This window comes from Alnus glutinosa, chromosome 3 (assembly GCF_958979055.1).
Source record: "Alnus glutinosa chromosome 3, dhAlnGlut1.1, whole genome shotgun sequence".
NCBI classification, from domain to species: domain Eukaryota; kingdom Viridiplantae; phylum Streptophyta; class Magnoliopsida; order Fagales; family Betulaceae; genus Alnus; species Alnus glutinosa.
Genome location: NC_084888.1, coordinates 24186605 through 24200592, shown reverse-complemented (window position 1 = coordinate 24200592; position 13988 = coordinate 24186605).

Genomic DNA, 13988 nt, shown 5'->3' with positions numbered 1-13988 from the left:
AGAGAGACTAGAATTTTCGGATTTACCTCAAACCAATTGGTGAAAATGTAATTCAGATTTACCTCAAACCAATCGGTGAAAACGTAGATCTTGCCTCAAGGATCATGTCTCTTGAGTCAGATTTGAGATTGGAGGCTTCAATATACAAGGATCTAGGGTTTTAGAGTCAAAACCCTAAGAGAAATGAGAGAAAACGGGTGTCAGAGGAAGAGAGTGCGAGAAAAATGAGCTGAAAACTCATTCAGCTGATTTTACTAGACGCTTGTTCGGACATGCGTATGAGGAGTCGCAATCGTGGAGTTTTTGTGAGGCCCATCCGGACACGAGTTCAGTCCGTTCGGACACGCGTGAGAACTGAAACTCACTGGGAGTCCCGTCCGCTGACCCGTTTGGACATGAGTCTACTGCCAAGCTCGTCCAGACACGCTTCTTGGTCCGTCTAGATGCGCTACCCAGAAAATCACTTCTAAGCATTCTCTTAGTGTTTTTCCCATATTTTCTCCTAATTTCTTACTTGATTAGTCTAATTCATATTTTTAACACTAAATTAATTTCTTAGATGTTACAAAGGCCCATTGTAACATCAAAGTAACCTTTGTGACCATAAGGTTAAGCTTGTAAGTAAGCCCATGACCATTTTATCGCAAATACCAGTGTACCATGTCATACAATGCAAGTAATATAGTTCATTTATTCAAAAATAGGTAATACTTGTCTCGTGATAGTTGTAAGAATATTATGGAACTTTAACAAGCTTATGTCATGTCATGTCATTAAAAGAAATAAAGTATGCACAACCAGTTGACATATCGCATAATAAAATAAGACTAGTTTTGTAAATTTTTACTTACCTCTTTCAAACATCTTGGATTCCTGTTACGGCAAAACACCCTATCATAGCAAATAACCACTTAAAAATCTAACCTAAATACGTAATACCTTAAACTATAATTAAAACCCTAATTCCATGGTTATGGGCACATTCGAACGTTCGGCCTAGAGTATTGATCTTTCGTTCCACAGGCATCAAACGTTCGTATAGGGGCTGTGGAACGTCTGATGGTCCTAAAATGCATGAAAAATTTAGATCTTCTACCCAAAACATACAAAACCTTAAATTATGATTCTAATCAGTCCTAATAACACATGTTAACATATATCAATGTGATGGATCATAAAATCTAAAAGTAATTTTACAATTCCTTTGAAAATCAATTTCATTTTCTTTCTTTCTTTTCTTTTTTTTTTTTTTTTTTTTTAATTTTATTTTTTTATTTTAAAAAATGAACAATTTCTAAACCCATCATGCTAGGAATATATTAAATCAAAATGACAAGATAATGGTAGCATAAAAACAAGCTTAGGACTAGGCTTACCTCGATGAGGCGAATTAACCTCCAAAATTCCTTATTTTCTCTCTAAAATCTCTCTTTACAAGAAGTGGGGTGCATAGGCTGCATATGAAGGAAATTGTGCATGGAGAACGTAGGGGGATGTTGTATTTATAGAGAGGTGGTAGCAGGCTAACCGGTTACGTGGATTTTAGATTTATAAGTTTACCACTCGCAATAGTACGTATCGATTGTACTATAGTAAGGGTGATCGAACCACAGAGATTATTGGTTGTTTTGCGTAATAGAATATTAAAGAGCCTATTTAACTTAACTTAAAGATTAAAATAAAAGCAAAGGTTGTAGAATTGAAGCTACAACGAGTAAAGTAAAGAAAAATGGAAAATGAAAGCAAACTTAAAATAAACTTAGGGTATTGATCTCATCTAATCCTCAACCAATAAAATGCTTAAAGTCTATATGGATCTTCCTAACATGCATGATATGAGCGCGTAATGGGCGTCAACCATTACAACGACCTCGACGTGAAAACACTTTCGTTAAGACGTAGTTATAAAGCACCTAGTTTTACATTAATCTACTCCACGTGAAGCTTAGTCTATAATTGAAAAAACGTTTACACTACGAAAGGTGTGGAGTGATTAATGCTCCCTAGCTTATTACTCTACAACACATCCTAATAAGTATACAAAATATACGAAAACCCTAGTTAGGTCACAATGATAAGGTATCTAGTTTCACACCGGTCTATTCCATGTAAAGATTAAACTACAATGAAAAGACATTTTACACTACCAAAGGTATGAAATGATCGGTGTTCCCTAGCATACCCTATAAGGTGACTCTAGTAGGTAATTATACATCAAGTCATATAGAACCATTGCAAAAGACATCATTCTTATTTCTAAGAATGTTAATTTTACTCAAGATATCTAAGAAAACTCATAGACAAGTTTAACTCTTTTTCATGAATAAATAGATTGGAATCTTGATAACAAAACCTTTTAGCATGGGTTTTGATATCCTTTTGCCCTTAACAATCATCAAACATCTCAAGAAAATCCTAAGAACATCAAGAACACTACATGGTTTTGGATAGGATTTTGATCAAACCCTAAGAACTAAATTAGCTAGACATGTATTGAATCTAATCTAATCATGAATTTAAAAGAAAACAATAGAGAAACAAGAAAGAAATGAATAAAAAATAACTATATTAAAACTATGAAATTCGGACTACAAAAGGGAAGAAAAACCTAAGCTAGAACATGAAGAACAAAAGGAAAAAGAAGAAGAAATTGCTCTCTGGAATTAAGCCCAGAAAACGTGTATCAAAGTAAACTAAAACATGAGAAATTAAAGTGATACACCTGAGAAAATCCGAACAAACCCCAAAAGATGCATCCATTAACCTAAACCCTAATCTCATATATATAGAGATTTAATTTACAAGGGACTCATCAAGGATCAATTCTAGCCGCACAAACAGAGCTAGTCACCGTCCATTTCTGTCCATTAAACCCAACTTTTGATTTGGATCGCACAAAGATTTGGAAATATCTTGACCTTCTAGAAGATGCGAAGTCGATCGATCGAAAATTTTGTGCTCTGAGAATCGATCGATCGCATCTGGATTGATCGAAGTTGAGTCGACAAAAAGTCGATCAATCGAATTAGTAGCTGTACAAATAATCGATCGATCAAAATGCCTTGGACGATTTTTCATCTTTTCAGGATCAGCCTTGAACTCTGGAAATGACCAAATTGCCCTTGATGTATTTTCAGGTCTAATTCAAGTGTTTTGAATTAGATTTCAATTAAGACCTGAAAATAAGACAAAATAATAAACTACAACAAAATGTTATATATACAACAAGAACTAGGTATAACAAATGCAAGTTAAGGGTCTTGAATTGAATAATTCAAGACTTATCACACACCCAAACTTACATAATGCTAGTCCCTAGCATTACAACTAGAATTTAAAATATAAACAACTAATCTACATCCTCTTTTGTGGGAAACGCGATTGCATTTAGCACATGCAACAAGCCTTTTAAACCCCTTGGCTACACTAGTGGACGAGTGAAGTCTCGTGAAGGTTTAGCAGAAATGCTACCTACAAACATTATCTTTACAAAATATACATGTTACCTAATAGAAAGAAGTATCATCAAAACAATGGTTCATAATTCATGAACTACTTTAAACTAATAAACTCCATCTTCACATAGTTCAGAAAATCACAATCTACTCACTTACAAATGGCCGGCTAAGATCTCACATGTTCGAAATGATGCAGTTTGATATTAACATACAGTTATGGAGCTTTCAAAGAATATAACCTACATACATGCTCCAATGTCTCAAAATTCCTTATATCTCTCGCTAGATGGAATCACTAAGGCATAGGCATACTTTAATATTATTTACATTATTTAGTATGGTTGTGCAATGCTCAACTTCTTTAAGTTTCTAAATGACTTATGTACAAGTGTTAGGCCAGTGACTCCCAAACCAGATGGCTTTAGGCACTAGATGTAAAACATCCTTAAGGGCTTAATAACTTAAGTTAAAAAGAACTACGAAGTCAAACTAACTTTTTTTATTTACTTACATCTTTTGACGCGAACAGTTAATGCTTAATGATGCAAGAGGTCCGGTTACCCAATGAAGTTTTATATATATATATATATATATGTCCACGTCATCCATCTAACAAGTAATCTTGGTTTTCTGAGACACTAAAAACCATATGCAAGGTATTAACTTAAGTACATACCCCACAAACAATATGCCAATGTATGTCATGATTTTTCAAATTTCTACATGTGAATCTCATAGCCAAAAGTAATTAAACAGACTTAGAATCTCTAAGTGTGTGATCATGTGTTCAAAATTTTAAAATTGTCAATGAAAAGCAAATCACAGTTATAAATCAACTAATTTCTACAAAACAACATAGATATTCACAAAGAAATTTGAAAAATTTGAAAAAATTTTGTACAAAATTTAGACTAAGAGTACTTCTATACCTCCAAACTTAAAATAACACATTGTCCCCAATGTGTACAAAACGAACGCATGGTTAAGGAATAAAGAAAACTTGAATGGGGAGGTATGGCTCATAGCATACCCCCAAACTTATAGGTAGAACACTTGACCTGAAAAGAAAAGAAAGAGAAAACTAAAAACAAGTGTAATAAACAAGAAAAATAAAAAGGAACAACAAAAGAAAGTTTCACATTCCCAACGGCAATGTAAAAACAAGAACATGTTTGGTACATCCAAAAGGCATATAAAAGTGCATTGTGTAAAACATAAAATATCCAAAAGAAAACACAATGTCTATCAAATACAGGACATAATCAAAATCAAAACAAAGAAAGAAAGATATGTGCCCAACGACACTCATGGCGCTGCATCCGGAGGTGGTGGAAGGCGGCCTAAAATGTCTCTCAGCATGTCCTCCATAGCACTCTGCTGAGCCAGGATCTCCGTGCAAGGCTCTCGCATCTCAATACGCGTGTCGCGCATCTCTCTAGCTAAAGTGTCCAACTAACCCTGCAGTAATGAGAAATTGGTGACAGAGGACGGAACTGAAGTCTGCCCGGGATATGACTGCTCACCCTCGTGTGTCTCATCTGCACGTGCATCATCGACCTCCATGTCGACCTGTGGCTCGCCCAACTATGGCATGTGGGAAATACTATGCGTCCACTGAGCTAGACTGAACACTGGAATACTCCTATCTAAGTTGGCCCGTTCCGGAAGAGGAATTCCACTAGAAATTATAAGCTTGGTAATGAGACACAAAAATGGAAGTGGTCTCTGTGCAGCACTCGGCAGTCTCTTCTCGATCATATCTTCCCAGAACTTGTGCATTTTCCTCCAAATCAGCTCTGAGATGCTTACCCAATACTGCTTCTCAAAAGCATAAAGAGTAGCTAAAACGTCACCTATCCTCAGTGTCTTATGCCCAAATGGACACACATTCTTCTTTAAGATCGAGTCGACGAGTAATAGGTGAGGTGGCAATTGTGCTCTCTTCGCACAAGTGCGTCGACTATCGCCGTAAGCCCCTCCAAACATGTCATGAATAATGAAATGTAAATCACAGTGTGGAGGGTACTCACCAAAGCGGCCTCTTGGGTCGGTAGTCAGGCAACCAAGTGCATTGGCGATGTCGTCAATGCTCACATAAACATGTTGGCCCAAAACAACGGAAGACAAGTAGGCCGGATTGTCCGTGTCATATGTGAGATTCTGGTAGAACACACGGACAAATGGCGGGAAGAAGAAATCACTGGCGGACTTCAAAAGTGGCAACAAGTTGCGCTTCCGAAATTGGCGATACGCCCACTTCACTTTTTCTTTCTCGCGGAATGCACCGACAATGTCGAAATGAGTTTCGACATTGAATGGTCTATGTTTCCATTCTGGTGTAACGAACTCACCGAGGTGGCCGGGACTGTCGGGGGAGGGAGGAGAGGCAGTTTCCATAAGGAATGCTCTTTGAGGACTTTTGTCGAACAGTTGGTGTGCCAAATAAAATTTGCCAAGGGAGGCAAATTTTTGAACTTCCAATCGGTTGGGAATGTGAGAAAAGAAGAGGGGAAGAGTTTTGATGAAAAAGAAATGAAGAAAAACAAGCAAAAATTGAGAAAATGGAAGTGTTGGGAAGAAAGGTCCGAGAGGGTTGAGAAGAAGGCTCTTGGGTGCTGGGGGGAAAATGAGGGAAATGAGGCACACAGATGTTTAAAAACTGATCACGTGGCCTACTGGGCGATGTTGATGGATCGATTATAAAATCGATCGATCGCATTGAGATCAATAGAACCAAAACTTGATCGATCTAAACAAAATTCGATCGATCTCATTTTCGATCGATCGAAACAAAAATAGATCGATCGAAACCCCTTTGAATAAAAAAAAATAAAAATAAAAAAAGATCAATAAAAAGCATAAAAACAACCAGTATTAAGTATAAACACTCAAACAAAATGAATGAGGTGCCTCACAGGAGCGCTAAGTTTAACGTCTTCAGCCAGACCCATCAAAACTCACTGCTAATGAATGGATTTGTGTCTGGCAGTGGTTGGGCAAAATTTATCGTTTCGTGCCCATTCGGATCCTTGAGACTTAGAGGATAAGGCACTTCAGGTTTAAAATGTGCCTCAAGGAATTGTGTGGTGCTTCGGTAAACACTCCCTTACCCTTGGCAAGTTTTTCCTTTTCTAGTTGCCCTATTGGTGCAGTCTTTATCTCTCCCACCTTTGAATTAATGACTACCCCTCCACTCCTAGGATTAGTAACTGGTGGACTAGAACACTTCCCTATCTCTCTCTCATTAAAGGACTTAGCTAGTTGTCCAAGTTGGACTTCTAACTTTGCTATAGACTGAGAATGGGAATTCAGAATCTGAGTCTGAGACTCAAATTTACTGAGACTAGTCAACTCCTTTTCCTTAAATGTAGAATTACTAGGAGGTGGAAGGGCTAATTGCTATTGTGGGTTGGGAGGACGACTATTAGGTGGCGGCTGGTAAAATTGACTATTGGACTGTTGATATGCTTGGTTTTGTAGTCCATTGTACTATGGAACATTAAACCGCCACATATTACTATTGTTTCTCAAGGCTGGGTTATAAGAATTATTAAAATAATCACTAACCAGCCTAGAGTAAATTGCATTCATATGCTCAAAAGGAGGCTCAGAAGGCTGTCCAACAATAGGACAATTTCCGGCCTGATGTGATGGGTCAAAGCAAAATGAACATGCATCATGTGGTGTGTGTATATGAAATGCAGTCGCAGGAACAGAACCAGATGCTAACAATTGATCTAACTTTCTAGATAAGGCATCCACTTTGGCATTCAAGACCAAAGGCTGGGATACCTAATAAAGAGTTTGGCTCCGGGTGTTTGTCCTACGACCGGATGATGAATGGTGTAAAGAGTTTTCTGATAAATTTTCAAAAAGTGTCCATGCATCATCCTCACTCTTTAACATAAAAGTACCCCCACATGAGGCATCTACTATCTGTCTATGAGGCTCAGTCAAGTCATCATAGAAGCACTGTACAAGCTGCCACTTTGGAACAGCATGATGTGGACACTTTCGTAAAAGGTCCTTCATCCTCTCCCAAGTCTCATGAAATGGTTCTCCCTCTATTTGCGAAAAACTAGTTATGGCTTTTCGTATATGATTGGTCTTCCCTATGGTAAAGTACTTCTTAAGGAACTCGTGTTGCATCTGAGCCCAAGAAGTAATGGAGTTAGTCTCTAAGGAAGTCAATTAATACTTAGCTTTTTATTTTAAGGAGAACGGAAAGAGGCGCATCCTTAAAGCATCCTCTGTAAAATTCTGCAACCTTATGGTGGAGTAGATTTCTATGAATTCATCTAAATGCTTATAAGGATCCTCAGTATTAAGTCCGTAAAATAATGGAAGCATTTGAATGAATCCGGACTTAATTTCAAAATGAGCTGCCGTAATGTCCGGCAATTGAAGGCTTGAAGTAGGTGTATGTTGAGGGAACATAGTGATCCCTTAACAGCACAGGCTTTGGTTCTTCAGCTATTGGTGAATTAGAATGGGTTCTTAGACGTGAGTTCCGTTTGGATCTACTTCGTCTAGAAATCCACTCTAAGTTTGGGTTGTATGGAAAAATAGGCAATGACATGAACGACGACCAAACATACACCAACAAAATTTAATCTATATATACAAGGTACAGAAAAGAAACAAAATGAAAAAGGAAGAAAAACTAACCGATTCTGCAGTGAGACAGTGCAATAGCAGCTGGAGTGCTACTGCAGGAAAATTCGCTCGATCGAAATTTCGATCGATCACTTTTAAAGTCGATCGATCGATTCTCTGTAGAAAAGAAAAATGCAAGAAAAATGCAGAAAACAAATCTAAAACAAAACTAAAGTCTAAATATGCACAGGACAGTAAGAAATTAAATGTAGGTTCGGTCTAAAGTCAGTAGAAAAACAGTGCTGCTCAAAACAAAAATCGATCGATCTAATTTTATGTCGATTGATCGAAAATTTAGGTCTCAAAAATCGATCGATCGAATTTTCTGCAGAAACAGAATTCTACAGAAAACAGACAGAACCAAATTATGCACTAAAAACAGAAAAAACAAAAAGTAGGCAGTAAAGAAAACAGCTTATAAACAGAATTTACAATATGTACTAAATCAAACTAAACACAATCCTAAATATCCCATAAACAACCGTAAATCCCCGGCAACGGCGCCAAAAATTGGTAGTAGGCTAACCGGCTACGTGGATTTTAGATTTATAAGTTTACCACTCGCAATAGTACGTATTGATTGTACTATAGTAAGGGTGATCGAACCACAGAGATTATTGGTTGTTTTGCATAATGGAATATTAAAGAGCATATTTAACTTAACTTAAAGATTAAAATAAAAGCAAAGGTTGTAGAATTGAAGCTACAACGAGTAAAGTAAAGGAAAGTGGAAAATGAAAGCCAACTTAAAAGAAACTTAAGGTATTGATCTCATCTAATCCTCAACCAATGAAATGCTTAAAGTCTATATGGATCTTCCTAACATGCATGATATGAGCGCGTAATGGGCGTCAACCATTACGACGACCTCGACGTGAAAACACTTTCGTTAAGACGTAGTTATAAAGCACCTAGTTCTACATTAATCTACTCCACGTAAAGCTTAGTCTATAATTGAAAAAACGTTTACACTACGAAAGGTGTGGAGTGATTAATGCTCCCTAGCTTACTACTCTACAACACATCCTAATAAGTATACAAAATATATGAAAACCCTAGTTATGTCACAATGATAAGGTATCTAGTTTTACACCGGTCTATTCCATGTAAAGACTAAACTACAATGGAAAGACATTCTACACTACCAAAGGTATGAAATGATCGGTGTTCCCTAGCATACCCTATAAGGTGACTCTAGTAGGTAATCATACATCAAGTTATATAGAACCATTGCAAAAGACATCATGCTTATTTCTAAGAATGTTGATTTTACTCAAGAAATCTAAGAAAACTCATAGACAAGTTTAACTCTTTTTCATGAATAAATAGATTGGAATCTTGATAACAAAACCTTTTAGCATGAGTTTTGATATCCTCTAGCCCTTAACAATCATCAAACATCTCAAGAAAATCCTAAGAACATCAAAAACACTACATTGTTTTGGATAGGATTTTGATCAAACCCTAAGAACTAAATTAGCTAGACATGAATTGAATCTAATCTAAGCATGAATTTAAAGGAAAACAGTAGAGAAACAAGAAAGAAATGAATAAAAAACAACTATATTAAAACTATGAAATTCGGACTACAAAAGGGAAGAAAAACCTAAGCTAGAACATGAAGAACAAAAGGGAAAAAAGAAGAAGAAATTGCTCTCTGGAATTAAGCCCAGAAAACGTGCATCAAAGTAAACTAAAACATGAGAAATTAAAGTGATACACCTAAGAAAATCCGAACAAACCCCAAAAGATGCATCCATTAACCTAAACTCTATTCTCATATATATAGAGATTTAATTTACAAGGGACTCATCAAGGATCAATTCTAGCCGCACAAACAGAGCTGGTCGCCGTCCATTTCTGTCCATTAAACCCAACTTTTGATTTGGATCGCACAAAGATTTGGAAATATCTTAACCTTCTGGAAGATGCGAAGTCGATCGATCAAAAATTTTGTGCTCTGAGAATCGATCGATTGCATCTGGATCGATCGAAGTTGAGTCGACAGAAAGTCGATCGATCGAAATGCCTTGGACGATTTTTCATCTTTTCAGGATCAGCCTTGAACTCTGGAAATGACCAAATTGCCCTTGATGTATTTTCAGGTCTAATTCAAGTGTTTTGAATTGGATTTCAATTAAGACCTGAAAATAAGACAAAACAATAAACTACAACAAAACTTTATATATACAACAAGAACTAGGTATAACAAATGCAAGTTAAGGGGTCTTGAATCGAATAATTCATGACTTATCAAGAGGATAAATGGATAAGATTGGATGAGTAGGGTTTTTATTCGCTAGACACGATCGAACATTTGTGACGTACTTCGAACGTCCATAGAAACGACATGTCGAATGTTTGTCAAGAGCGTTCGAATGTTCCTTGAGAGGATAAGGGTATGGGTTGCGTCAACTAGGAAACCATCGAACGTTCGTGAGGGAAAATCGAATGTTCGTGATATAGAATCTTCGAACATTTCACTGATGTGGTATTGAGTTTATTAATAATAAAATAACCACTCGCTACAAAATGAATCTTTGTAGGATAGGTCTATGTGAGGGTGTCGAACCTCAAGAATTGTTGGTTATGTATTGTTAAGTTACGAAGATTAATTATAATATAATCCAGAGAAAGAATTGATTGGTTTGTAACAATTATTACTAAATTAAAACGTAATTGAAAGTGTAAAATAATCAGGAGAAATATAGGGGATTGATCTCACCTTTAACCTCATCATAATGGTAAATTGCATTTAATATGTGAATTTCATATACATGAATATTATGACTCGTGTGTGTGTCAAGCACCTAACGATATCGTCAAGAAAATTATTTTATTAAGAAGGGAAAATTACACTTTACCCTCTGATATATCCACCATATCTGGTGCCCAATGTTTAAAAATTGGTAGATGACCCTCTTAATGTTAACAACGTGTGGCAATTAGGAGCTTCTGTCCTCTTATCTGTCACTTTGGACGGAAAAGAGGTCACGCGCATTACACATGACCTTTTAAAAGCCAGAATTTCCAAATTTGCCCCTATGTTCAAAACGGTGAGTTTCACAAGGCCACTCAACTCCATTTTCTCTTTTCCTTTTTTGCACGTGGTGACTCGTGACCTCCTTGACGACCAATTTAGAGAACGAGTCGCCATTGAAGCAGCTCAAGCTTTTCAAGAACAACCGGATTCCAAACCAAGAAGGTGTTGAGGAAGATAAGAACGACTCACGAGGTCAACCCCAGGAACCATGCCTGGAAAGTAATCACCTCCGCCACCAGACACCTCTCGTCTAAATCAGTAGCAACCTGTTTGTCTTCTCTATACTGTCCATACAGTTCTCCGTTGGTTCTTAGGTGCCATAAATGTAGTTCAAAGCTAGCTAGCTAGGTAGCTCTCTGGAAAACAAAGAAGGAGACACAGACACAGACATAACCTATAACAAACCCAATTAGTGCCATTGAAGTATGTAATCTACGTGAGCTTTGGAAGCATTGCAAAAATAACACAGACACGTAGTTTTCGTTATTTTGTGTGGCAACTCAACTGGTTGCCACGTGTGGTTCACCCAGGGCACCCCGTGACTGCATGTTAACGAGTCATCGAGGGAGGCGGAGGAGACACCAAGGTTTTCAGCTCATAGATTTTCTAAGAAAACGTATGCCACATGGAAGTTAATGGACCATTCGATCTTGGGCGTTATGACCATTAACAAAATGCAATGAACTCCCACAAAAACGTCCCAATGAAATTGATACCTGATAAAAACAACACCAGAGTGATTGAGAAGAGGAAAATCCTCAGATCATGCAGAAAAAATCAATTTCTTAGTTTTTTTTTTTTTTCCTGAAAAAAGCCCATAACATCGTAAGAAAATAATGGCAGCCTCATTGCAGCCTTCTTTTTTTTTTTTTTTGCAACTTCTCAGATAGGTTTGTCTTTTTCTTATAAACTTCGTCATCAAATTCGTCATGCCACTTCCAGTACGAGCCATATTAGAGGATACACATCAATTTTCTCCTTCTAAGTGAGAAAAATTAAGGGGCTAGTCGTCCACGCAGAAATTGTAAAATGGCACAAGAATCGGCCTCTGATCTTATGTTTGTGGATGACTTTTACTTCTCATTACTCTTTGATGAAGAAGATGAAGATGAGATTTTCCCAGTGTCGGATGCCAAGTATGCGGAAGGGTTGCAGTTCCAAAAGGGTCTGATGGGTGACTTCATTGATTTCAAGCCTAGCAAATCAAGGGCTAACGATTTTTGGTTCTTGGACGCCATAAATGCAGTTCCATTTTCCTTTTTCCTTTTTTTTCTCTCTCTCTCTCTCTCTCTCTCTCTTTATAAACCAGAGCTCCATCGTTTTCTTTTGGTGAGACTTGAATATCATCACTACAAATCTTTTGGGACGTGATGCAACCTACTGAGATCAGTGAGTACTGTATCGACATCTATCCAAAACCTTTCCTCTTTCACAAATCAAACTTTGATTCCACATGTAGATTGGGACGGCGTGACTTGGCTTCGAGGTCCAATTGTCCGGCTCTAGTGATATTGCTCCGGCGACTGCTTCTGGAGAAGAACCTGCCAGAGCTGGGAAAAGTAGGGACCTAGTTTGACGTACTCCTTGAGCCAACTCCTTTCGGCTGGCTTGGCCTGATTGGGCCATGGACTTTGCCGGCGAAGAAGCCAAGGTAGGGACGTGAGGCGTTACCCGATAGGGAGTGACGAATTTGTCTGAAACTCACTGTTTTGAACAGGGACAATTTTGGAAAGCTGGGCCTTAAAATGTCACGTGCGTTGCACGTGACCTTATTTTCGTCCAAAAAGACGGACTAAGTCGACGGAAGGTCCACGTTGACACACGTTGTTAACATTAGGGGGTTCATCTACTAATTTTTAAACACTGGGCGCCAGATTGCCATATGGTGGATATATCAGGAGGGTAAAGTGTAATTTTTCCTATTAAGAAATAAGCATAATTCATCTTTCTGCAATGTATGAATGCTCTACTTAAACTAGGTTGTAGAACAAATCAAAGTTCCCAGTCATGGGCTATCAAATATCCGAATTAGTTTACACATAATCAAGAGATAAGCATAACTCATCTTTTGACAAGCATAAATTTTACCTAAATTAAACTAACTAGGGTGTAAAACAATTTATTCTTCCTAGGAATGGCCTATCAAACCCTCTTGATTTTGTGTCCATTAAAACTGTTGTAAAACCATTGTTCACATAATCATAGAAAATATGAACTTTGAATTCAATCAAGATAAATAATTTTCTAAGACAAGATAAAAGATTTATCGAAATCGAATATAAACATTAAAAACAATCTCAAGATTAAACAACAAATATTCATGTTCATAAAATTGCAATAGAAAACACAATTACACCAATACAACTTGGAAAGGGTTACATCAATAGCCTACGGAAGGTTTAACCGCTCATGCAGATGCTGAAAATCATCTTTGTCGGAGAGAAATCCATCCCAAATCGCTTCTGGAAAATCTTAACTTTTTCTCCAAAACCCTAGCCTATAATCCTATTGATTTCTATTCTTTAATGTAAATTAATATCTATATATTTAGTCTGGACGAGTCTAGGGTATTTATAGAGAGGACAAGTGAAATCCTTTACAGATTAGTACATAGAAGAATATCTAATCCAACTAGAAATTGTAAAATAACTCCTAAGTGAATTTAGTGTTTTGCTGTCAACTTTGCTACACGACTGAGCTCGAGCTCAGGTTGTGCTTGAGCTTAGTTCTTCATGCGCTCGAGCCCAATAGGCTGGTGTCCTGTGCGTGCATGTCTTCCAGCTACGCTCGAGCTCTTGATGCACTCGAGCATAGCTGATGTGCGCTCGAGC